A 24,839-nucleotide genomic window follows, 5' to 3' on the forward strand; every position below is an offset into this window, starting at 1 on the left:
AGGAGAGAAAGAAGTGGTGAAGGAGAAAACTGCTGCTCGCGTCAGCATGTAATGAAGTCTATTCATCTAATATTTAATCAGAATAATAGTTTTGCAGATAAAAACCAGTGTAATGGTGTTTAAACTAACATTTATTGACATGAAGATGCAATTAAGCAGGAGAAAAGCGACTTTAAAACAGCTCTAAATGAAATAGGCTATAAGAACAAACTAGGCTCATGGTGGGAGCCAACCTTATTTTAATCATATTTGACAAAGTAAACTTAGCCTAATTCATTTGAAAGTGCATTATCAAATGTTCTTTTTATACGCTATAGCCTTCCTAACATATAACATTAAAACAACCTGGATTTTTATTCAGACAAAGCGGTGAATCTTCACTAATATTCACGTGATACGAACTGAATGAAAGAATGAGGAAAACCCAGTTTCCCTCATGTCATGGTTAACTGACTCAGTGTTTGTTAAAAACCTGCTTACTGAAACAGGCCCCAGGATTAAAGTATTTCAGAATATCCAAACAATACTTGACATAAATATACAATATCTGAACAGTACGTCTGATATGTTGCTTTTTCATATTAATTCTTTAGGGCAATTCATCGATAGTTTGGTATCAAATTTCTGAATAAATTATCCCTGTAAACATCTAGAAACACATGATTGATTACTGTGTACCACATGGTTCAACCCTGTGTCCTCATTTCTTCTTTATGTGTTGACTTTGATATTTTAAAAATGATTTGATCTATTTTCATTTGTGTAATAATAGTAAGAATGGATTATATATAAATTCATTAACATGTGCATCAGGTTCAGAACATTTTAAATGTGTTCCAGTATGCAGTTCAGAGACGCGTTCCAGGATGTCACTTCTAGAATTTCTGCACTACATTTTTACAATTCCTCCAGGGGGAGACATTATTGACCAGGTAATGAACTACTGTGTTCAAACATTATATTAATACCAGCTGCTGCTGTAAAGAGAACACTTCAACACAGTGAACATTGAACATCAGAGAGTTCCTCCTGTTGATTTAAACCTGGTTTTAGAAATGGAAATTTGGCTTTGGATTATTCTGGCTGCTCTTTTCTTTGGTAAGATATAAAGCACAACATGTCTTCAGTGTTTTTAAGTTCTGAGCAGAAATCTATGAACATTTGAATTATTTTGTTCTTGCAGTAAGACTGAACAACTGATATTTTCCACTGTCTCATCTTCTCAGTCTCTTGAACAATATTTAATCTAATGGCTTCATTTTCTCTACGTTTTACAGGACTAACAGCTGGAGACAAAATCTATCCTGCAGTCGATGAAGTCAGAGGAACAGAAGGAGAATCTGTCACACTCAGATGTAACTATGAGACAACATACCAGAATGTTTACCTCTACTGGTACAGACATCATTCTGACCTCCAGGCACCTCAGTTTATACTCTGGAAAGGAGCAAGAGGTTATAGCAATGATAAATATATTCCAGATAAACGATATGAATCTCAAACATCACGCAGCTCAACTGAACTGACCATTAGAAAGCTAACCCCTGAAGACACAGCTCTCTACTACTGTGCTTTAGAAACACAGTGATACAAAGTGTAGAAGAGGCTGTACAAAAACCTGAACACAGATATCTGACTACTCTTCAAAGAGGAGGGAAGTGGGATTCAAACCACAGCTTCATGTCAGATGGATTCTGATGATTCCTGTTTGATCAGAGTCTCTGTGGTTACAGCTGCTGATGACAGTGCACAGGCTGCCTGTTGCAGTTGCTCCTGTTTGTTTTTTTACTTTCTAGTACTTTACTGTCAGACTCAGAGGGAGTATCGGGAGTGCAGCTTGATGTGCGTCATTAAAATGCGGTTGCATCAGGATGTTCCCGACAACAACGTCTCTTTGGACCAGGATGCCAGAAAACAGAAAACACTACAACTCTGTACAGAAACACAAGCTGACATGATGACAACCTGCTGCTGGGAGCATTTCCTAAATGTTAAAACTGCAATTTCAATCTCCACCAGAGGGCGGCATTACTACTGCAGCAATGAGTTCAACCCTTCTTGAAATAAAAACTGTTGTTGAGAAGAAAACAAATCACAGACTGAATGTTGAACATCAGAGAGTTCCTCCTGTTGGTTTAAACCTTGTTGTAGAGATGAGACTTTGGCTGTGGATTATTCTGGCTGCTCTTTTCTTTGGTGAGAGTCAAAGAACATATTCTGATTACTCTGTACATGTTTGTGTGTCTGATTCTCTAGCTACGTAACTTTTTTAACCTAGTGAGTATTTTTGGCAAAAATTAATCTCTTCCTCTTTCTGTTCTCTTCTCAGAGTGTAAAGGAGAAGACAGAGTGATCCAGCCAACACAAGATGTCTTTGCTTCTGAAGGAGACACAGTCACACTTGATTGTCAGTTTGAGACTTCAACGACCCTCTATTTGTTCTGGTACAAACAAGAAATGGGTGAAATCCCAAGGTACCTTTGGAGAGGCAATGCAGGCTTTTCAGAAAATGCTCCTGGGATCTCAGGAGAGAGATTTAAAGCTACAATAAACGGGACATCAATTCCTCTGAAGATCCAGAAGCTTCAGCTGACTGACTCTGCTGTGTACTACTGTGCTGTGAGGCCCACAGTGACAGGAAACACCACAACTCTGTACAAAAACCTCTGGAGAGAAGACAACACAATACTCCACAACATCCACTAGACGGAGTCACTTACTATAAACTGGATTCGGTCAGGAGGGTAACTTAGAAGACAGATCATTAAAAGTTAGCAGAGTGTCAGTAAAAGATGTTCAGTGTAAAGTTGTCAGTCGGGGAATAACACAGGGCTGTGAATGAGACCTGTCTCTGTGATCAGGCTCCTCCTTCTAATCCTCTAACTTAGTGTTGATGTGGACTAAACACAGAGATCACAGCCTTCTGTATACTCTCTGTAACTCAGAGTTATTAACACTGCAGATATGATGTCTCTGGTTATCTCAGTGTTGCTGGCTGCTGTGTGTCTTGGTATGAACTCAGTTTCTTTGATATAAACACAATACTCCACAACATCCACTAGAGGGAGTCACACACTGATAGACTTTAGTTGTATATGTTGATACAGTCTAGATTCTACATGATACAGTTGTGATAAAACTCTTCAGAAATGAAAATGATTTGATATGAGTCTCCTCCTACTGACTGCAGAGGAGCCTTATGACAGAGAACTTGGTCATTGTAACATAACAATGAGTATGGTCTTTTACCTGCTCTTTTGTAAAGTGTCTTCAGATAACATTTGTTATGAATTGGTGCTATACAAATAAAGATTGATTAAGAACTCTTTTAATCAAGCTGTGAACATCAGACTGAACAACTCAACACCAACTCAAACTAGTTCTTCCTTTACAGCACCTCACCTCTGTAAATGTGGGAGAACTCACAATGGCCTCCAGTTAAAAACAAGTTCAAGTTAGGTGGTAAGGTGTTCATCTGGCCCCGCCCACTGAGGCAAACCAATGAGATTGTCTGTATCTCCAGAGCAGAAAAGTTTGAGGAAGTCAAATTAAAATCGTGTCAAAGTAGAGGAGAACATCTGTGCAGCACAGAGGCTGTTTAGTTTAGAAGAACATTACTCATCTGCTGTCTGTTTGTCTTCAACAACTCCAAAGACATGCTGCTTTACCTCTTTTTACTTTGCTCTCACTTTATAGGTGAGTGTTACAACACACATCAAACTCTAATTTCACCTGCTGTTTAGACCAGATATCTGAACAACTATTTCAAAGTAGATGTTTATCTGTGGGAGCTACAAATTCCACTGATAGAAAAAGACTTTTGTTTTCTTCATGAATCTCAAAATGATCAAAGATGACTGATGAAGTAGAGGACTGATTTTCAGTCTCTTGATGTCTGAATCTCTTGCAGACTAACAGACATGTATAATACTTGTTTTGCAGCCCTGGGCTCCATGAACAGCATAAACCCAGAAACAACTGAAGAAAAGGTTGAAGAGGGAGGAAACATCAACCTGACCTGTACATATGATGGTCGAATCTACAACATCCAGTGGTACAGACAAAACCAGAGATCCAGACCAGAGTTCCTGCTCTACATCACAGAGGGAGGAACGATTCATCCAACAGATTCTGATTTCTCAGCTTACATTAACAAAACGGAGAAACGAGTAAATCTGGAGATCTCCTCTGCTGCACTGACTGACTCTGCTGTGTACTACTGTGCTCTGCAGCCCACAGTGACAGGAAACACCACAACTCTGTACAAAAACCTCTGGAGAGAAGACAACACAATACTCCACAACATCCACTAGAGGGAGTCACACACTGATAAAGCTATGATTATTTCATTCATGATACAGTTGTGATAAAACCTTGCAGAGGTGTTTGATGACAGAGAACTGTTTGATTCCAGCTGTGAACATCAGACCAAACTCTACTCACAAAACTGAATCATACTGAACATTCAGTTACAGCATCTCACCTCTACAAACATGGAACAACTTACTGTTATTTTGTTCTTCTCAGCTCTCATAGGTATGTATGTAAAGGAAAATGTGGGGTGTTTAGGGATATAATATGTATTTACATTTTAAAAGAAGTTGAATTAAAACAATAGTTTTTTGGGGTGTGATGGATTATGTTGCATTAAGAGTTGAATTTCAATAACACACGATTTTGTATAATTTCTCTTTCTTTTTAGATTTCAGCTATGAAGAGCTCATTCCGGTTAAAAATGAAGAGTACAGTTTAGAAGGCAGCACTGTTATTCTGTCCTACAGTTACCCTGAACTGTCAACTAGTAATTATTTCTTCTGGTATCGACAACATCCAGGAAAACAACCACAGCTCCTTGTTGGTCACGGCGCTTCAGGAACGATAGGAAATGCACTTAGATCAGGATTAAAGATTTCAGTGGAGAAAAAAGAAATCAACATGAACATCTCCTCTGTTGCACTGAATGACTCTGCTGTGTACTACTGTGCTCTGCAGCCCACAGTGACAAGAAACAACACAACTCTGTACAAAAACCTCTGGAGAGAAGACAACACAATACTCCACAACATCCACTAGAGGGAGTCACTGACTGTGAAACATCAACTGTAGGTATGGAGATGTAGGCTTGACTGTTTTGTAGTGATGATAAAGAAGATCTCTGATAGGTGCTCTCCACATATACAGAACTGTTTGAATGTAACATGAATTTAGTTTGCAAACTATAGATTTAAATGAAGCTCTTAATATACAAAAAGTTAATATGATGTGATGGTTTGTCATCATATTTAATCTGGATCAAATCATTAGAATAAAGTACCACCATAAACAGTTGGAACGACAAAATTAGAAGTGAGTTTATTTTGTTCTGTCTTTGATAAACACGTTCTTCTTTGGCTGTGATTTCTTGTGGTGTACAACAGGGTTGAGTTATAGGCCCGGCCTTTTTATTTGCAAGTTGATTTTGATTTAAAATAAATTAGTCTAGTTTCTTTTGTTGTTGTTATTGATGAACAGATCTTGTCTAATTCCAGTCATAGATGCCCCTATGTTACTACATTTGAGATGTTAGTGTGAAGAGGAGGAGCTACACAAATGAATATGAACAGTGTCACTTTGGAACAGAAGAGCTGCTGTGTTCTCTCTACTGTTCATTTATCACAGGAACAACGATGCAGCTTCCTTTGGTTTGGATGATGATAGTATTTGTTCATACTGGTAAGTACTAAGAAGATGTAATAAGATCTAGGACATGAAACATGTGTGTCCAGATAGACAACTACAGTCACAGTGAAATATATGTCTTTCTCTTTAGGATCCTCTGAGGAATTAGTGACACCATTCAGAGAGGTAATGATGGCTGTTGATGGAGAAAATGTGACTCTCTCCTGCAACTATTCAGGCTCTGCCAACTACCTCTACTGGTATCAGCAGAAATCAGGTTCATCTCCACAACTTCTCATAGGAGGATATTCAGAAAAAACTGAGAAGTTGTCTACAAGACATGACAAACAATCTAATGAGTTTCATCTGGAGATCTCCTCTGCTGCACTGACTGACTCTGCTGTGTACTACTGTGCTCTGCAGCTCACAGTGACAGGAAACACCACAACTCTGTACAAAAACCTCTGGAGAGAAGACAACGCAATACTCCACAACATTCAATAGAGGGAGTCCCACGCTGTTAAAATGTTTTGGTCTGTGATCACACAGTCTAGATTCTCCTCTCTCTTGAGACAGTTGTTATGAAGAGCTTCAGAAATGTAACCAACAGATGAGTCTCCTCCTCCTGACTGAGCAGATGTTTTATAACAGAACTGTTTGATTACTGCTGTGAACATCAGACCAAACAAAACTCACTAAACTGATTCCTCCTGATCTCTCAGTTATAGCTTCTCAGCTCTGCAAACATGGACAAACTCACTGCTATATTTTTGTTATCAGCTGTCACAGGTATGTGAGACATGGCCAGTGTGACATATTTCACTTATTACAACAATCCTTCCACTTTAACATGTACATGCTCTCAACTATGTCTAACAGGTATTGTAGATGGAATGCAGAAATACAGACTAGATTCAATCAAATATGATTGTGATTTATAAATAACCTTTTTGAAAATAAAATAACTGTTGTTTTATTTTTTAGGTGTCAGCTGTGAAGGACTCACTCCAGTTCAGAATGAAGAGTCCAGTTTAGAAGGCAGCACTGTTATTCTGTCCTACAGTTACCCTGAACTGTCAACTGGTGAGTCTGTCTTCTGGAATCGACAACATCCAGGAAAACAACCACAGTTCATCATCTCTCACTCATCAACAGGACGACTTATATCAGATCCAGTCTCTGGACTGTCTGTTACTATGAGAGAGGATTAAAAACATCTTGATCTACAGATCTCCTCTGCTGTACTGACTGACTCTGCTGTGTACTACTGTGCTCTGAAGCCCACAGTGACAGGAAACACCACAACTCTGTACAAAAACCTCTGGAGAGAAGACAACACAATACTCAAAAACATCCACAAGAGGAAGTCACTGTTCAAACATACTGTTCATAGTCTGATTGAAATATCAAAACTTGAGCTTTTCTTACATTTCAAGGAGGAGCACAGTTTAGAGTTAAGACGTCACTTTTTATCTGTTATGACACACTGACCAATTGCCTATTTAACAACTCAGCAGCCTGTCATGGGGTCTTTGATGATACGTGGATGATTGTATCGTCGACATACAACTGGCAACAAACATCTTCACAGCTGTCTGGTAGTTGGTTAATGTATAGGCAAAAGAGCAGCAGCCCCAGAATGGAGCCTTGTGGTACGCCAACATTACAGTGTTGAGGGGATGATATTGAACTATTGATTTTAACTCATTGCTTTCAAAATTCCAGATATGACATAAATCACCTGAGAGCTTGATTACAGAAATGTAGATTTTTTGGAGTATTATAAATCAAGTCATGGTTTACAGTATCAAAGGCCTCTTTCAGGTCTAGAAATACTGCTCCCAAAACTTTACCGTCACCTATGATGTGTGTTAGGGGCTTTACAAGTGAAGAATGCTTATTTATGAATTCAGTATCTAATCCAAACATATCTTTAGCCTGAGAGGTATTAGATTAATTATTTGTTGAATGTTGTCTTCATTAGTCTGTGTGATGAAGAATGAGTTTGATGCCTCTGTAGGTAGTATCGCTTTCATTGTGCAGGTCTGAAAAAGAAGCCGACGCCAGACGCTGTCACACGTATCAGAAAGTATATGTGACGCCCACAAAATGTGTCGTCACATTTTATGTAATGTGTCTGTGTTTTTATTTTGGAATAATATTGCCAGGAAAGATCATCACTAATATGTGCTATAATAGCCAGATAACAGTACACTTCAGTGTCGCCAGCAAGAGGCAGTGTGGCGCTGGGCTTCTCCCATGCATGGACTCTCTTCGTTACGGGACTCTCGTTTCCTCCTCATTCTACCGAGTGAAGCTGAACTGAATAGAAGCACAGTTGCCTGTCTCATTCTTTTCTTCTGTTTATACAGGTTTGTATGGTTAAAACACATGTGTAAGTTCATATAAATATTGATAAACACAAAGGAAACATTCTACATCGCATTTGTAAAGGTAGTTGAACTTTATGTGTTTGTGAACTAGTGGATACTATGCTAAGGTTACCGCGTGCGGGCCAAGATGGCGCCGGCGATCGTCGTGTCTTTTGTGTTGATTTAAATTAGCTCCTGCACATCTCATTTCGAAACAGATATTATATTAACAGTGTGATTAAGTGTTCTGAAGGTTATGGATATTGTTGTTATTGTCATATGTGTACGGTTTCAATGCTATAAGGAGTTACAGTTGTCAGTCTTCAGCTATTGTACTAGGAGCAACATGCTAGTCTCCCTTTATTTACATCTGTGAGTGAGGTTACATTCAATTACCTTTTAATAGCCCGGGAAATTATACAGCTGAGGTTAATATTGTCCTCAAGTAGTTTTAGAGTAAAAGTAAACTCTAGTTCAGTTATAGAGCTGATTAAATGTGTGTTTATGTCGTTTAACACCCGTAGCATATTGGATCATTTTGTAGAAAGCGTAAATATAAGTTTTATCTTGAAAACCAGATATGGAATTGGTCGACAGTTGGTATTGTGATTATTTGTGATGTTGTGAATTCTGTATTAATGAAGCACTATTAAGATACAGAAAACAAAACACAAAGTGTCAGAAAAAGAAGCATTTATTTTGAATACTGTTTAATAAAGATTCTACCGCGTGACGCTGAACTGAATAGAAGCACAGTTGCCTGTCTCATTCTTTTCTTCCGTTTATACAGAAATTCTCATCTGCTTATGGGATCTCATTTTGAGACCTATAACATATACATGTTAAAAACATATCTAAAACTGTGCAACAGAGAGACATGACAAATGCATAAACAGCAAATGTGCAGCAAATACATGAACCATGCAAATTTACAGCATATCAACTAAATCAATTCTGAATTTGAGTCCTGTCTCTCCAAATGGAAATCTCTTGACCTGTTGCAGCGTGGTTTCATTCCTCAGCCACAGTACAGTCCTACATAAGAGACAAACAAAGATGATTGTAGAGTTGAGTGGAGGGAGGGGTTAAAGGGAGGAGTCAAACTGTGACTCAACGACCAAAAAGACAAACTTTCACAAATATGGTTCATACAAAAGGAGACTCTTTATGTTTAAAGATGCTTTCAGTATATTTGAGTCAGTTTGTGACTTTGTTTCTGCTCAAATTAACAGGTAGGTCACTAAGAATATCAGAGCTTTATTCATTAAAAAAGATGATTTTGAATGAGAAGCACTTCTTTGTTCCTACTGGAAATCACATTAAGACAGTAAGTGTTATTGTTCCTTCAGGTGTTATCTGTGATGATCTCACTCCAGTCAAGAATGAAGTGTTCGGTTCAGAAGACAGCACTATAACTCTGTCCTACAGATACTCCAAGACTGTTTCTAGTGGGGATCATTTCTTCTGGTATCGACAACATCCAGGAAAACCACCAGAGTTTATTCTGTATATTTCTGGGCTTAATTCTTCAAGACCAGCAGAATCTCTCAAATCAGACTGAGAGTTCTCAACTAAGGTGTCTGGAAAGAACCATCTGGATCTACAGATCTCCTCTGCTGCACTGACTGACTCTGCTGTGTACTACTGTGCTCTGAGGCCCACAGTGACAGGAAACACCACAACTCTGTACAAAAACCTCTGGAGAGAAGACAACACAATACTCCACAACTAGAGGAAGTATCACGCTGATAAACTTTGATTAGATGTGTTGATACTGGATTATTTTTTAATGCTGATAGAAACTAAGTTGTTTTCATTAAAAATAAAACTGTTGTGAATGAGGTGCATTGTGATTTTATTTCCATGAACAATACCTCATCATATTTGTGTGTTACAACAAATCCTCTGTTACCTATCAGAGTGTAAGTTTACCTAAATGGATCAGTCAGATCAGGAGCTCTCTGCTGGGTTCTCTCTTCATAATCAGACCCACTGATTGACAAAAAATTGTACCGTAAACTAAAGATCTGATTAAAATATGAAATATCTTCAAAGTAGGTCTTGTTTTTCATCATATTTACTCTGGTGTTTAATTTCACCATTGTTGACTTGTATCATTTAAATAAAGTAAGCCAGATAACTGCCAGCATTACAGATTCTGGTGTTGATTTCTTTTGTCTTGATCTTTATTAAAGAAGTTTCTATTTTGTTCTTTGTGGGCTGCGATCTCTTGAGGTGTTCCACAGGGTTCATTCCCGGGTCCTCTCAGTTTTTAACTATATGCTGGCAGCGATATTGGTAAAATGATTTAATGAGGTTTCCTTTGTGTTTGTTAAGATTAGTGGATTTTGTAAATATGTACAAGGCCTCCACAGAGTCTGAAAAAACACATTCTGGAAGTACCTTTAACACAATTGTAATATTTTTTATCTCCACTAGAGGACACATAATCAAGGGGGCAGATCACCTAAGCACTCTGTTCAAGCATCAATATGTAACAGCTGCTGTAAAGTGAACTATTCTCACACTTCTGGCTGAACATCAGCTCGGGTCTCATGTTGGTTCAAACCTTGTTGTAGAGATGGAACTTTGGCTGTGGATTATTCTGGCTGCTCTTTTCTTTGGTGAGAGTCAAAGCATGTTATTCTAATTATTCTGTACATGTTTGTGTGTCAGATTATTTTGCTTCAAAAATCATTTAACCTTTTTTAATCTAGTCAGTATTTTTGTCAACAATTAATTTCTCCCTCCTCATGTTCTATTTTTCTCAGAGTGTAAAGGAGAAGACAGAGTGATCCAGCCAACAGAAGATATATTTGCTTCTGAAGGAGACACAGTCACACTAGATTGTAAATTTGAGACCTCAACGACCCCCTATTTGTTCTGGTATCGACAAGAAATGGGTGATTTCCCAAAGTACATGTGGAAAGGCTATGGAGGATTTTCAGAAAATGCTCCTGGGATCTCAATAGAAAGATATAAAGCTGCAATCAATGGGACATCAGTTCCTCTGACGATCCAGAAGCTTCAGCTGACTGACTCTGCTGTGTACTACTGTGCTCTGAGGCCCAGAGTGACAGGAAACACCACAACTCTGTACAAAAACCTCTGGAGAGAAGACAACACAATACTCCACAACATCCACTAGAGGGAGCATCAGACCGAACAACTCAGCACCAACTCATACTAGTTCTTCCTTTACAGCACCTCACCTCTGTAAATGTGGGAGAACTCACAATGGCCTCCAGTTAACAACAAGTTCAAGTTCTAAATAATGTGTTCCTCTGGCTCCGCCCACTTAGGCAAACCAATGAGATTGTCTGTATCTCCAGAGCAGAAAAGTTTGAGGAAGTCAAATTAAAATCATGTCAAAGTAGAAGAGAACATCTGTGCAGCACAGAGGCTGTTTAGTTTAGAAGAACATTACTCATCTGCTGTCTGTTTGTCTTCAACAACTCCAAAGACATGCTGCTTTACCTCTTTTTACTTTGCTCTCACTTTATAGGTGAGTGTTACAACACACATCAAACTCTAATTTCACCTGCTGTTTAGACCAGATATCTGAACAACTATTTCAAAGTAGATGTTTATCTGTGGGAGCTACAAATTCCACTGATAGAAAAAGACTTTTGTTTTCTTCATGAATCTCAAAATGATCAAAGATGACTGATGAAGTAGAGGACTGATTTTCAGTCTCTTGATATCTGAATCTCTTGCAGACTAACAGACATGTATAATACTTATTTTGCAGCCCTGGGCTCCATGAACAGCATAAACCCAGAAACAACTGAAGAAAAAGTTGAAGAGGGAGGAAACATCAACCTGACCTGTACATATGATGGTTTTATTACCAACATCCAGTGGTACAGACAAAACCAGATCTCCAGACCAGAGTTCCTGCTCTACATCACAGAGGGAGGATCGATTCATCCAACAGATTCTGATTTCTCAGCTTACATTAACAAAACGGAGAAACGAGTAAATCTGGAGATCTCCTCTGCTGCACTGACTGACTCTGCTGTGTACTACTGTGCTGTGAAGCCCACAGTGACAGGAAACACCACAACTCTGTACAAAAACCTCTGGAGAGAAGACAACACAATACTCCACAACATCCACTAGAGGGAGTCACACACTGATAAACTTCTATGGTATGTCATGATGAAGGCTTGATGTTTCTCAATTCAGAAATGAAACTAGTTCAACAGATGAGTCTCCTCCCAATGACTGCAGAGGTGTTTGATGACAGAGAACTGTTTGATTCCAGCTGTGAACATCAGACCAAACTCTACTCACAAAACTGAATCATACTGAACATTCAGTTACAGCATCTCACCTCTACAAACATGGAACAACTTACTGTTATTTTGTTCTTCTCAGCTCTCATAGGTATGTATGTAAAGGAAAATGTGGGGTGTTTAGGGAAATAATATGTATCTACATTTTAAAAGAAGTTGAATTAAAACAATAGATTTTTGAGGTGTGATGGATTGTGTTGCATTAAGAGTTGAATTTCAATAACATACAATTCTGTATCATATCTTCTTTTCTAGAATCCAGCTATGAAGAGCTCACTCCAGTTAAAAATGAAGAGTTCAGTTTAGAAGGCAGCACTGTTACTCTGTCATACAGTTACCCTGAACTGTCAACTGGTGATATTTTCTTCTGGTATCGACAACATCCAGGAAAACAACCACAATTTATCGCCTCTCAAACATCAACAGGACCACTTTCCAATTCCGTCTCTGGAGTGTCTGTTTCAGTGAGGGAGGATAAAAAACATCTGGATCTACAGCTCTCCTCTGCTGCACTGACTGACTCTGCTGTGTACTACTGTGCTCTGAGGCCCACAGTGACAGGAAACACCACAACTCTGTACAAAAACCTCTGGAGAGAAGACAACACAATACTCCACAACTAGAGGAAGTATCACGCTGATAAACTTTGATTAGATGTGTTGATACTGGATTATTTTTTAATGCTGATAGAAACTAAGTTGTTTTCATTAAAAACAAAACTGTTGTGAATGAGGTGCATTGTGATTTTATTTCCATGAACAATACCTCATCATATTTGTGTGTTACAACAAATCCTCTGTTACCTATCAGAGTGTAAGTTTACCTAAATGGATCAGTCAGATCAGGAGCTCTCTGCTGGGTTCTCTCTTCATAATCAGACCCACTGATTGACAAAAAATTGTACCGTAAACTAAAGATCTGATTAAAATATGAAATATCTTCAAAGTAGGTCTTGTTTTTCATCAGATTTACTCTGGTGTTTAATTTCACCATTGTTGAAGTGTATCATTTAAATAAAGTAAGCCAGATAACTGCCAGCATTACAGATTCTGGTGTTGATTTCTTTTGTCTTGATCTTTATTAAAGAAGTTTCTATTTTGTTCTTTGTGGGCTGCGATCTCTTGAGGTGTTCCACAGGGTTCATTCCCGGGTCCTCTCAGTTTTTAACTATATGCTGGCAGCGATATTGGTAAAATGATTTAATGAGGTTTCCTTTGTGTTTGTTAAGATTAGTGGATTTTGTAAATATGTACAAGGCCTCCACAGAGTCTGAAAAAACACATTCTGGAAGTACCTTTAACACAATTGTAATATTTTTTATCTCCACTAGAGGACACATAATCAAGGGGGCAGATCACCTAAGCACTCTGTTCAAGCATCAATATGTAACAGCTGCTGTAAAGTGAACTATTCTCACACTTCTGGCTGAACATCAGCTCGGGTCTCATGTTGGTTCAAACCTTGTTGTAGAGATGGAACTTTGGCTGTGGATTATTCTGGCTGCTCTTTTCTTTGGTGAGAGTCAAAGCATGTTATTCTAATTATTCTGTACATGTTTGTGTGTCAGATTATTTTGCTTCAAAAATCATTTAACCTTTTTTAATCTAGTCAGTATTTTTGTCAACAATTAATTTCTCCCTCCTCATGTTCTATTTTTCTCAGAGTGTAAAGGAGAAGACAGAGTGATCCAGCCAACAGAAGATGTATTTGCTTCTGAAGGAGACACAGTCACACTAGATTGTAAATTTGAGACCTCAACGACCCCCTATTTGTTCTGGTATCGACAAGAAATGGGTGATTTCCCAAAGTACATGTGGAAAGGCTATGGAGGATTTTCAGAAAATGCTCCTGGGATCTCAATAGAAAGATATAAAGCTGCAATCAATGGGACATCAGTTCCTCTGACGATCCAGAAGCTTCAGCTGACTGACTCTGCTGTGTACTACTGTGCTCTGAGGCCCAGAGTGACAGGAAACACCACAACTCTGTACAAAAACCTCTGGAGAGAAGACAACACAATACTCCACAACATCCACTAGAGGGAGCATCAGACTGAACAACTCAGCACCAACTCATACTAGTTCTTCCTTTACAGCACCTCACCTCTGTAAATGTGGGAGAACTCACAATGGCCTCCAGTTAACAACAAGTTCAAGTTCTAAATAAGGTGTTCCTCTGGCCCCGCCCACTGAGGCAAACCAATGAGATTGTCTGTATCTCCAGAGCAGAAAAGTTTGAGGAAGTCAAATTAAAATCATGTCAAAGTAGAGAAGAACATCTGTGCAGCACAGAGGCTGTTTAGTTTAGAAGAACATTACTCATCTGCTGTCTGTTTGTCTTCAACAACTCCAAAGACATGCTGCTTTACCTCTTTTTACTTTGCTCTCACTTTATAGGTGAGTGTTACAACACACATCAAACTCTAATTTCACCTGCTGTTTAGACCAGATATCTGAACAACTATTTCAAAGTAGATGTTTATCTGTGGGAGCTACAAATTCCACTGATAGAAAAAGACTTTTGTTTTCTTCATGAATCTCAAAATGATCAAAGATGACTGATGAAGTAGAGGACTGATTTTCAGTCTCTTGATGTCTGAATCTCTTGCTGACTAACAGACATGTATAATACTTATTTTGCAGCCCTGGGCTCCATGAACAGCATAAACCCAGAAACAACTGAAGAAAAGGTTGAAGACGGAGGAAACATCAACCTGACCTGTACATATGATGGTCTTATCTACAACATCCAGTGGTACAGACAAAACCAGAGATCCAGACCAGAGTTCCTGCTCTCCATCACAGAGGGAGGATCGATTCATCCAACAGATTCTGATTTCTCAGCTTACATTAACAAAACGGAGAAACGAGTAAATCTGGAGATCTCCTCTGCTGCACTGACTGACTCTGCTGTGTACTACTGTGCTCTGCAGCCCACAGTGACAGGAAACACCACAACTCTGTACAAAAACCTCTGGAGAGAAGACAACACAATACTCCACAACATCCACTAGAGGGAGTCACACACTGATAGACTTCTATGTTATGTCACGATGAAGGTTTGATGTTTCTCAATTCAGAAATGAAACTAGTTCAACAGATGAGTCTCCTCCCAATGACTGCAGAGGTGTTTGATGACAGAGAACTGTTTGATTCCAGCTGTGAACCAAACTCTACTCACAAAACTGAATCATACTGAACATTCAGTTACAGCATCTCACCTCTACAAACATGGAACAACTCACTGTTATTTTGTTCTTCTCAGCTCTCATAGGTATGTATGTAAAGGAAAATGTGGGTGTTTAGGGAAATAATATGTATTTACATTTTAAAAGAAGTTGTAATAAAACAATAGTTTTTTGGGGTGTGATGGATTGTGTTGCATTAAGAGTTGAATTTCAATAACATACGATTCTGTATAATTTCTCTTTCTTTTTAGAATCCAGCTATGAAGAGCTCACTCCAGTTAAAAATGAAGAGTACAGTTTAGAAGGCAGCACTGTTATTCTGTCATACAGCTACCCTGAACTGTCAGCTGGTGATTATTTCTTCTGGTATCAACAATATCCAGGAAAACAACCACAGTTCATCATCTCTCACTCATCAACAGGACGACTTATATCAGATCCAGTCTCTGGACTGTCTGTTAGTATGAGAGAGGATGAAAAACATCTGGATCTACAGATCTCCTCTGCTGCACTGACTGACTCTGCTGTGTACTACTGTGCTGTGAGGCCCACAGTGACAGGAAACACCACAACTCTGTACAAAAACCTCTGGAGAGAAGACAACACAATACTCCACAACATCCACTAGAGGGAGTCACACACTGATAAACTTCTATGGCATGTCATGATGAAGGCTTGAGTCTCCTCCCAATGACTGCAGAGGTGTTTGATGACAGAGAACTGTTTGATTCCAGCAATCCAAGCCACCCCACAGCATCAACTGGAACATTTGTGTCCCCTGTCATGTATTAACAGATGAATCTTTATAGAGTCCACTCAGATCAACCAACCAACCAACCTGTTAATAGTGGCGATGCATCCCTGGAAGAAGACCTTCTCCGGTTCAGGTGAGCCCAAACGTTTTCCTTACAAACAGACCTACAGCATGCACAAATATCTATTCAGTGTGGACTTCTAGCACAAAATACATTCATGCTCTCAGACAAAAAGCAAGACCTTAAAACTATTAATGACAACAGGAGGTGGAAAATAAACATTTTAATCAACTAGGGTGAAAGCTAACTAAGTACACAAAGATGTTAATAAATATAAAAATAGGTTTTGTTTCTCAAACAACACAAGAACAAAAGAAGAAGTGTATTACTTACACTGATTATTTTCTTAACATGAATAATCTTAACCTAATAAAAGTACAGTGGAAATAACTGATGTTAACTGGAGCTAGGAAACACTGACGTTACTATCATCCATCCATAATAAGCTAGCTTAAATACAACAGATAAATAAGATTCATCAATTAAGACAAGCCCCACTGTTCTGGTATCGACAAAAATGTAAAGACAGACAGAAGAAAAGAAAAACCCCAGTGAGCCAGGCAACTTCAGGCCAATTGCACTGACATCCCACGTCATGAAAACCCTTGAATGGCTGCTGCTCCATCTCCTCAGACCCCAGGTCCACCATGCCCAGGATCCACTGCAGTTTGCTTACCAGGTGAAGGTAGGCGTGGACGATGCCATCCTCTATCTACTACACAGGGCTTACTCTCATCTGGACAAAGGGAGCAGCGTGATGAGAATCATGTTCTTTGATTTCTCTCGCGCCTTTAATACCATCCACCCCCTCCTACTGAGAGACAAGCTGACCGAGATGAGGGTGGACTCGCACCTGGTGAGCTGGATCACGGACTACCTCACAGAGAGACCACAGTACGTCAGACTGAAGGACTGCACATCTGACACTGTGGTCAGCAGCATCGGAGCACCACAGGGGACCGCGCTCTCCCCTGTCTTGTTCACCCTGTATACCTCTGACTTCCAGTATAACTTTGAGCTCTGCCACATGCAGAAATACTCGGATGACACTGTGATAGTTGGTTGTGTCAGGGATGGACAGGAGGAGGAGTACAGGAGCCTGGTAGGGGACTTTGTGACGTGATGCAGTTCAAACCATCTGCAGCTGAACACCTCCAAGACCAAGGAGATGGTGGTGGACTTCCAAAGGAACAAGCACATCTACATCCTGTTTCCATCGGGGGGTCGACGTGGAGGTGGTCAAGACCTACGGGTACCTGGGGCTGCAGTTGGACGACAGGCTGGACTGGTCATCAAACATGGACACTATCTGCAGGAAGGGACAGAGCCGTCTGTACTTCCTGAGAAGGCTGGGGTCCTTCAACATCTGTAAGAAGCTGCTGCAGATGTTTTACCAGTCCGTGGTGGCCAGCGTCCTCTTCTATGCTGTGGTGTGCTGGAGAGGAAGCAGCAAGAAGAGGGACGCAGCACAGCTGGACAGACTGGTGAGGAAGGCTGGCTCTGTGGTGGACGCAGAGCTGGACTCTCTAGTGACGGTGGCAGAGAGAAGGACCCTGAACAGAACGCTCTCCATCATGGACAACACCCACCACCCTCTGCACAGCACCTTCACCAGGCAGAGGAGTGTGTTCAGTGGCAGACTGCTGTCACAATCCTGCTCCACAGACAGACTCAAGAACTCTTTTGTCCCCCTGGCCATACGTCTGTACAACACCTCACGGTTATGGAACACTTGGACTAAAATCTTCCTTTTTCCATTTCCCATCTGCACAGCTGTCCCAAGAGTCAGCCTCTAATTGGACACTTAAATGATCACCTCAATTACTTAAACAGCACCTTTAATTTAATGTTTGCACTGCCTGTTATTTAATGTCTGTTTTTGATAACTCTGCACTGTCTGCTTTTTTTTTAAACATTGCTGTACATATATAAACAACACAGCTTCAGAAGGTCAACACTTTTTTTATTTTTTTATATTCAGGTCTAATTACAGATTTTTTTCCTCAACTGTTTTTAAGTTCTTGCTTTAAATGTCACATATATTTTTATCCCTGCACGGGTTATGTACATTTCTTGTATAAGTCTATTTTTAATTACACAGTTTAAGTTTGATTCATCTAGAGGGATTCTTTCAATCTTTTTCTTCAGGTTAATATATATGTATGAGGGATGGGGGGGGGGGGGGGGGTTTAATTTGTAACAAATGTTTCATGTCGTGTCTTTGTAACCTGCTACTGGATGCTTTGAATTTCCCTCAGGATCAATAAAGTATCTATCTATCTATCTATCTATCTGTCTGTCTATCTATCTATCTATCTATCTATCTATCTATCTATCTATAAAAAGCCAACATTAATGGAGCCATGGCAACAGGTGACAAAAAAGAGATCCTCTTACTTTAACCATCTGGAAATATAACCTTTCTACATCTTCATGCAGACACACTACAAATATAAACCAGTTATAAGAAAGAAAGAAAAAGTAACACTGCTGCAGCAGCACAGGAGAGAAAGAAGTGGTGAAGGAGAAAACTGCTGCTCGCGTCAGCATGTAATGAAGTCTATTCATCTAATATTTAATCAGAATAATAGTTTTGCAGATAAAAACCAGTGTAATGGTGTTTAAACTAACATTTATTGACATGAAGATGCAATTAAGCAGGAGAAAAGTGACTTTAAAACAGATCTAAATGAAATAGGCTATAAGAACAAACTAGGCTCATGGTGGGAGCCAACCTTATTTTATTCATATTTGACAAAGTAAACTTAGCCTAATTCATTTAAAAGTGCATTATCAAATGTTCTTTTTATACGCTATAGCCTTCCTAACATATAACATTAAAACAACCTGGATTTTTATTCAGACAAAGCGGTGAATCTTCACTAATATTCACGTGATACGGACTGAATGAAAGAATGAGGAAAACCCAGTTTCCCTCATGTCATGGTTAACTGACTCAGTGTTTGTTAAAAACCTGCTTACTGAAACAGGCCCCAGGATTAAAGTATTTCAGAATATCCAAACAATACTATTAAAGATATTTTAAAAATGATTTGATCTATTTTCATTTGTGTAATAATAGTAAGAATGGATTATATATAAATTCATTAACATGTGCATCAGGTTCAGAACATTTTAAATGTGTTCCAGTATGCAGTTCAGAGACGCGTTCCAGGATGTCACTTCTAGAATTTCTGCACTACATTTTTACAATTCCTCCAGGGGGAGACATTATTGACCAGGTAATGAACTACTGTGTTCAAACATTATATTAATACCAGCTGCTGCTGTAAAGAGAACACTTCAACACAGTGAACATTGAACATCAGAGAGTTCCTCCTGTTGATTTAAACCTGGTTTTAGAAATGGAAATTTGGCTTTGGATTATTCTGGCTGCTCTTTTCTTTGGTAAGATATAAAGCACAACATGTCTTCAGTGTTTTTAAGTTCTGAGCAGAAATCTATGAACATTTGAATTATTTTGTTCTTGCAGTAAGACCGAACAACTGATATTTTCCACTGTCTCATCTTCTCAGTCTCTTGAACAATATTTAATCTAATGGCTTCATTTTCTCTACGTTTTACAGGACTAACAGCTGGAGACAAAATCTATCCTGCAGTCGATGAAGTCAGTGGAACAGAAGGAGACTCTGTCACACTCAGATGTAACTATGAGACAACAACAGAATATGTTTACCTCTTCTGGTACAGACATCATTCTGACCTCCAGGCACCTCAGTTTATACTCTGGAAAGGAGCCAGATCAAGGAGTGATGAAGAATATATTCCAGATGAACGATATGAATCTCAAACATCACGCAGCTCAACTGAACTGACCATTAGAAAGCTAACCCCTGAAGACACAGCTCTCTACTACTGTGCTTTAGAAACACAGTGATACAAAGTGTAGAAGAGGCTGTACAAAAACCTGAACACAGATAACTGACTACTCTTCAAAGAGGAGGGAAGTGGGATTCAAACCACAGCTTCATGTCAGATGGATTCTGATGATTCCTGTTTGCTCAGAGTCTCTGTGGTTACAGCTGCTGATGACAGTGCACAAGCTGCCTGTTGCAGTTGCTCCTGTTAGTTTTTTTTACTTTCTAGTACTTTACTGTCAGAGTCAGAGGGAGTATCGGGAGTGCAGCTTGATGTGCGTCACTAAAATGCGGTTGCATCAGGATGTTCCCGACAACAACGTCTCTTTCGACCAGGATGCCAGAAAACAGAAAACACTACAACTCTGTACAGAAACACAAGCTGACATGATGACAACCTGCTGCTGGGAGCATTTCCTAAATGTTAAAACTGCAATTTCAATCTCCACCAGAGGGCGGCATTACTACTGCAGCAATGAGTTCAACCCTTCTTGAAATAAAAACTGTTGTTGAGAAGAAAACAAATCACAGACTGAATGTTGAACATCAGAGAGTTCCTCCTGTTGGTTTAAACCTTGTTGTAGAGATGGGACTTTGGCTGTGGATTATTCTGGCTGCTCTTTTCTTTGGTGAGAGTCAAAGAACATATTCTGATTACTCTGTACATGTTTGTGTGTCTGATTCTCTAGCTACGTAACTTTTTTAACCTAGTGAGTATTTTTGGCAAAAATTAATCTCTTCCTCTTTCTGTTCTCTTCTCAGAGTGTAAAGGAGAAGACAGAGTGATCCAGCCAACACAAGATGTCTTTGCTTCTGAAGGAGACACAGTCACAATTGATTGTCAGTTTGAGACTTCAACGACCCCCTCTTTGTTCTGGTACAGACAAGAAATGGGTGATTTCCCAAAGTACCTGTGGAAAAGCTATGCAGGATCTTCAGAAAATGCTCTTGGGATCTCAGACGACAGATTTAATGCAACAATCAACGGAAAATCTGTTCCTCTGAAGATCCAGAAGCTTCAGCTGACTGACTCTGCTGTGTACTACTGTGCTCTGCAGCCCACAGTGACAGGAAACACCACAACTCTGTACAAAAACCTCTGGAGAGAAGACAACACAATACTCCACAACATCCACTAGAGGGAGTCACACACTGATAAACTTCTATGTTATGTCATGATGAAGGCTTGATGTTTCTGAATTCAGAAATGAAACTAGTTCAACAGATGAGTCTCCTCCCAATGACTGCAGAGGTGTTTGATGACAGAGAACTGTTTGATTCCAGCTGTGAACATCAGACCAAACTCTACTCACAAAACTGAATCATACTGAACATTCAGTTACAGCATCTCACCTCTACAAACATGGAACAACTCACTGTTATTTTGTTCTTCTCAGCTCTCATAAGTATGTATGTAAAGGAAAATTTGTGATGCTTAGGGACATAATATGTATCTACATTTTATAAGAAGTTGTAATAAAACAATAGATTTTTGAGGTGTGATGGATTGTGTTGCATTAAGAGTTGAATTTCAATAACATACAATTCTGTATCATATCTTCTTTTCTAGAATCCAGCTATGAAGAGCTCACTCCAGTTAAGAATGAAGAGTTCAGTTTAGAAGGCAGCACTGTTACTCTGTCATACAGTTACCCTGAACTGTCAACTGGTGATATTTTCTTCTGGTATCGACAACATCCAGGAAAACAACCACAATTTATCGCCTCTCAAACATCAACAGGACCACTTTCCAATTCCGTCTCTGGACTGTCTGTTTCAGTGAGGGAGGATAAAAAACATCTGGATCTACAGATCTCCTCAGCTGCACTGACTGACTCTGCTGTGTACTACTGTGCTGTGAGGCCCACAGTGACAGGAAACACCACAACTCTGTACAAAAACCTCTGGAGAGAAGACAACACAATACTCCACAACTAGAGGAAGTATCACGCTGATAAACTTTGATTAGATGTGTTGATACTGGATTATTTAATGCTGATAGAAACTAAATTGTTTTCATTAAAAACAAAACTGTTGTGAATGAGGTGCATTGTGATTTTATTTCCATGAACAATACCTCATCATATTTTTGTGTTACTCTGGTGTTTAATTTTACCATTGTTGAAGTGTATCATTTAAATAAAGTAACTCAGATAACTGCCAGCATTACAGATTCTGGTGTTGATTTCTTTTGTCTTGATCTTTATTAAAGAAGTTTCTATTTTTTTCTTTGTGGGCTGCGATCTCTTGAGGTGTTCCACAGGGTTCATTCCCGGGTCCTCTCAGTTTTTAATTATATGCTGGCAGCGATATTGGTAAAATGATTTAATGAGGTTTCCTTTGTGTTTGTTAAGATTAGTGGATTTTGTAAATATGTACAAGGCCTCCACAGAGTCTGAAAAAACACATTCTGGAAGTACCTTTAACACAATTGTAATATTTGTTATCTCCACTAGAGGACACATAATCAAGGGGGCAGATCACCACAGCACTCTGTTCAAGCATTCATATGTAACAGCTGCTGTAAAGTGAACTATTCTCACACTTCTGGCTGTACATCAGATCAGGTCTCCTGTTGGTTTAAACCTTGTTGTAGAGATGGAACTTTGGCTGTGGATTATTCTGGCTGCTCTTTTCTTTGGTGAGAGTCAAAGCATGTTATTCTAATTATTCTGTACATGTTTGTGTGTCAGATTATTTTGCTTCAAAAATCATTTAACCTTTTTTAATCTAGTAAGTATTTTTGTCAACAATTAATCTCTCCCTCCTCATGTTCTATTTTTCTCAGAGTGTAAAGGAGAAGACAGAGTGATCCAGCCAACAGAAGATGTATTTGCTTCTGAAGGAGACACAGTCACACTAGATTGTAAATTTGAGACCTCAACGACCCCCTATTTGTTCTGGTATCGACAAGAAATGGGTGATTTCCCAAAGTACATGTGGAAAGGCTCTGGAGGATTTTCAGAAAATGCTCCTGGGATCTCAGAAGACAGATTTAATGTAACAATCAACGGGACATCAGTTCCTCTGAAGATCCAGAAGCTTCAGCTGACTGACTCTGCTGTGTACTACTGTGCTCTGAGGCCCACAGTGACAGGAAACACCACAACTCTGTACAAAAACCTCTGGAGAGAAGACAACACAATACTCCACAACATCCACTAGAGGGAACATCAGACTGATAAACTTTAGTTGCATATGTTGATACAGTCTAGATTATTTTCCCTCATGATACAGTTGTGATAAAACTCTTCAGAAATGAAAATGATTTGATATGAGTCTCCTCCTACTGACTGCAGAGGAGCCTTATGACAGAGAACTGGGTCTTTGTAATATAACAATGAGTAAGGTCTTTAACCTGCTCTTTTGTAAAGTGTCTTCAGATAACATTTGTTATGAATTGGTGCTATACAAATAAAAATTGATTGAGAACTCTTTTAATCAAGCTGTGGACATCAGACCAAACAACTCACCACCAACTCATACTAGTTCTTCCTTTACAGCACCTCACCTCTGTAAATGTGGGAGAACTCACAATGGCCTCCAGTTAAAAACAAGTTCAAGTTGTAAATAAGGTGTTCCTCTGGCCCCGCCCACTGAGGCAAACCAATGAAATTGTCTGTATCACCAGAGCAGAAAAGTTTGAGGAAGTCAAATTAAAATCATGTCAAAGTAGAGGAGAACATCTGTGCAGCACAGAGGCTGTTTAGTTTAGAAGAACATTACTCATCTGCTGTCTGTTTGTCTTCAACAACTCCAAAGACATGCTGCTTTACCTCTTTTTACTTTGCTCTCACTTTATAGGTGAGTGTTACAACACACATCAAACTCTAATTTCACCTGCTGTTTAGACCAGATATCTGAACAACTATTTCAAAGTAGATGTTTATCTGTGGGAGCTACAAATTCCACTGATAGAAAAATACTTTTGTTTTCTTCATGAATCTCAAAATGATCAAAGATGACTGATGAAGTAGAGGACTGATTTCCAGTCTCTTGATGTCTGAATCTCTTGCAGACTAACAGACATGTATAATACTTGTTTTGCAGCCCTGGGCTCCATGAACAGCATAAACCCAGAAAGAACTGAAGAAAATGTTGAAGAGGGAGGAAACATCAACCTGACCTGTACATATGATGGTCCAATCCAGAACATCCAGTGGTACAGACAAAACCAGAGATCCAGACCAGAGTTCCTGCTCTCCATCACAGAGGGAGGAACGATTCATCCAACAGATTCTGATTTCTCAGCTTACATTAACAAAAAGGAGAAACGAGTAAATCTACAGATCTCCTCTGCTGCACTGACTGACTCTGCTGTGTACTACTGTGCTCTGAGGCCCACAGTGACAGGAAACACCACAACTCTGTACAAAAACCTCTGGAGAGAAGACAACACAATACTCCACAACATCCACTAGAGGGAGTCACACACTGATAAACCTATGATTATTTCATTCATGATACAGTTGTGATAAAACCTGTAAGGAATTAGAGTAGTTTAAAGAGTCTCCTCCTCCTGACTGCAGAGGAGCCTGATGACAGAGAACTCTTTAAATCAAGCTGTGAACATCAGACCAAACAGCTCACCAAACTTACTCATACTTGTTCTTCACTTACAGCGTCTCACC

The sequence above is a fragment of the Labrus bergylta genome, chromosome 4, assembly GCF_963930695.1.
Source record: "Labrus bergylta chromosome 4, fLabBer1.1, whole genome shotgun sequence".
NCBI lineage: Eukaryota > Metazoa > Chordata > Actinopteri > Labriformes > Labridae > Labrus > Labrus bergylta.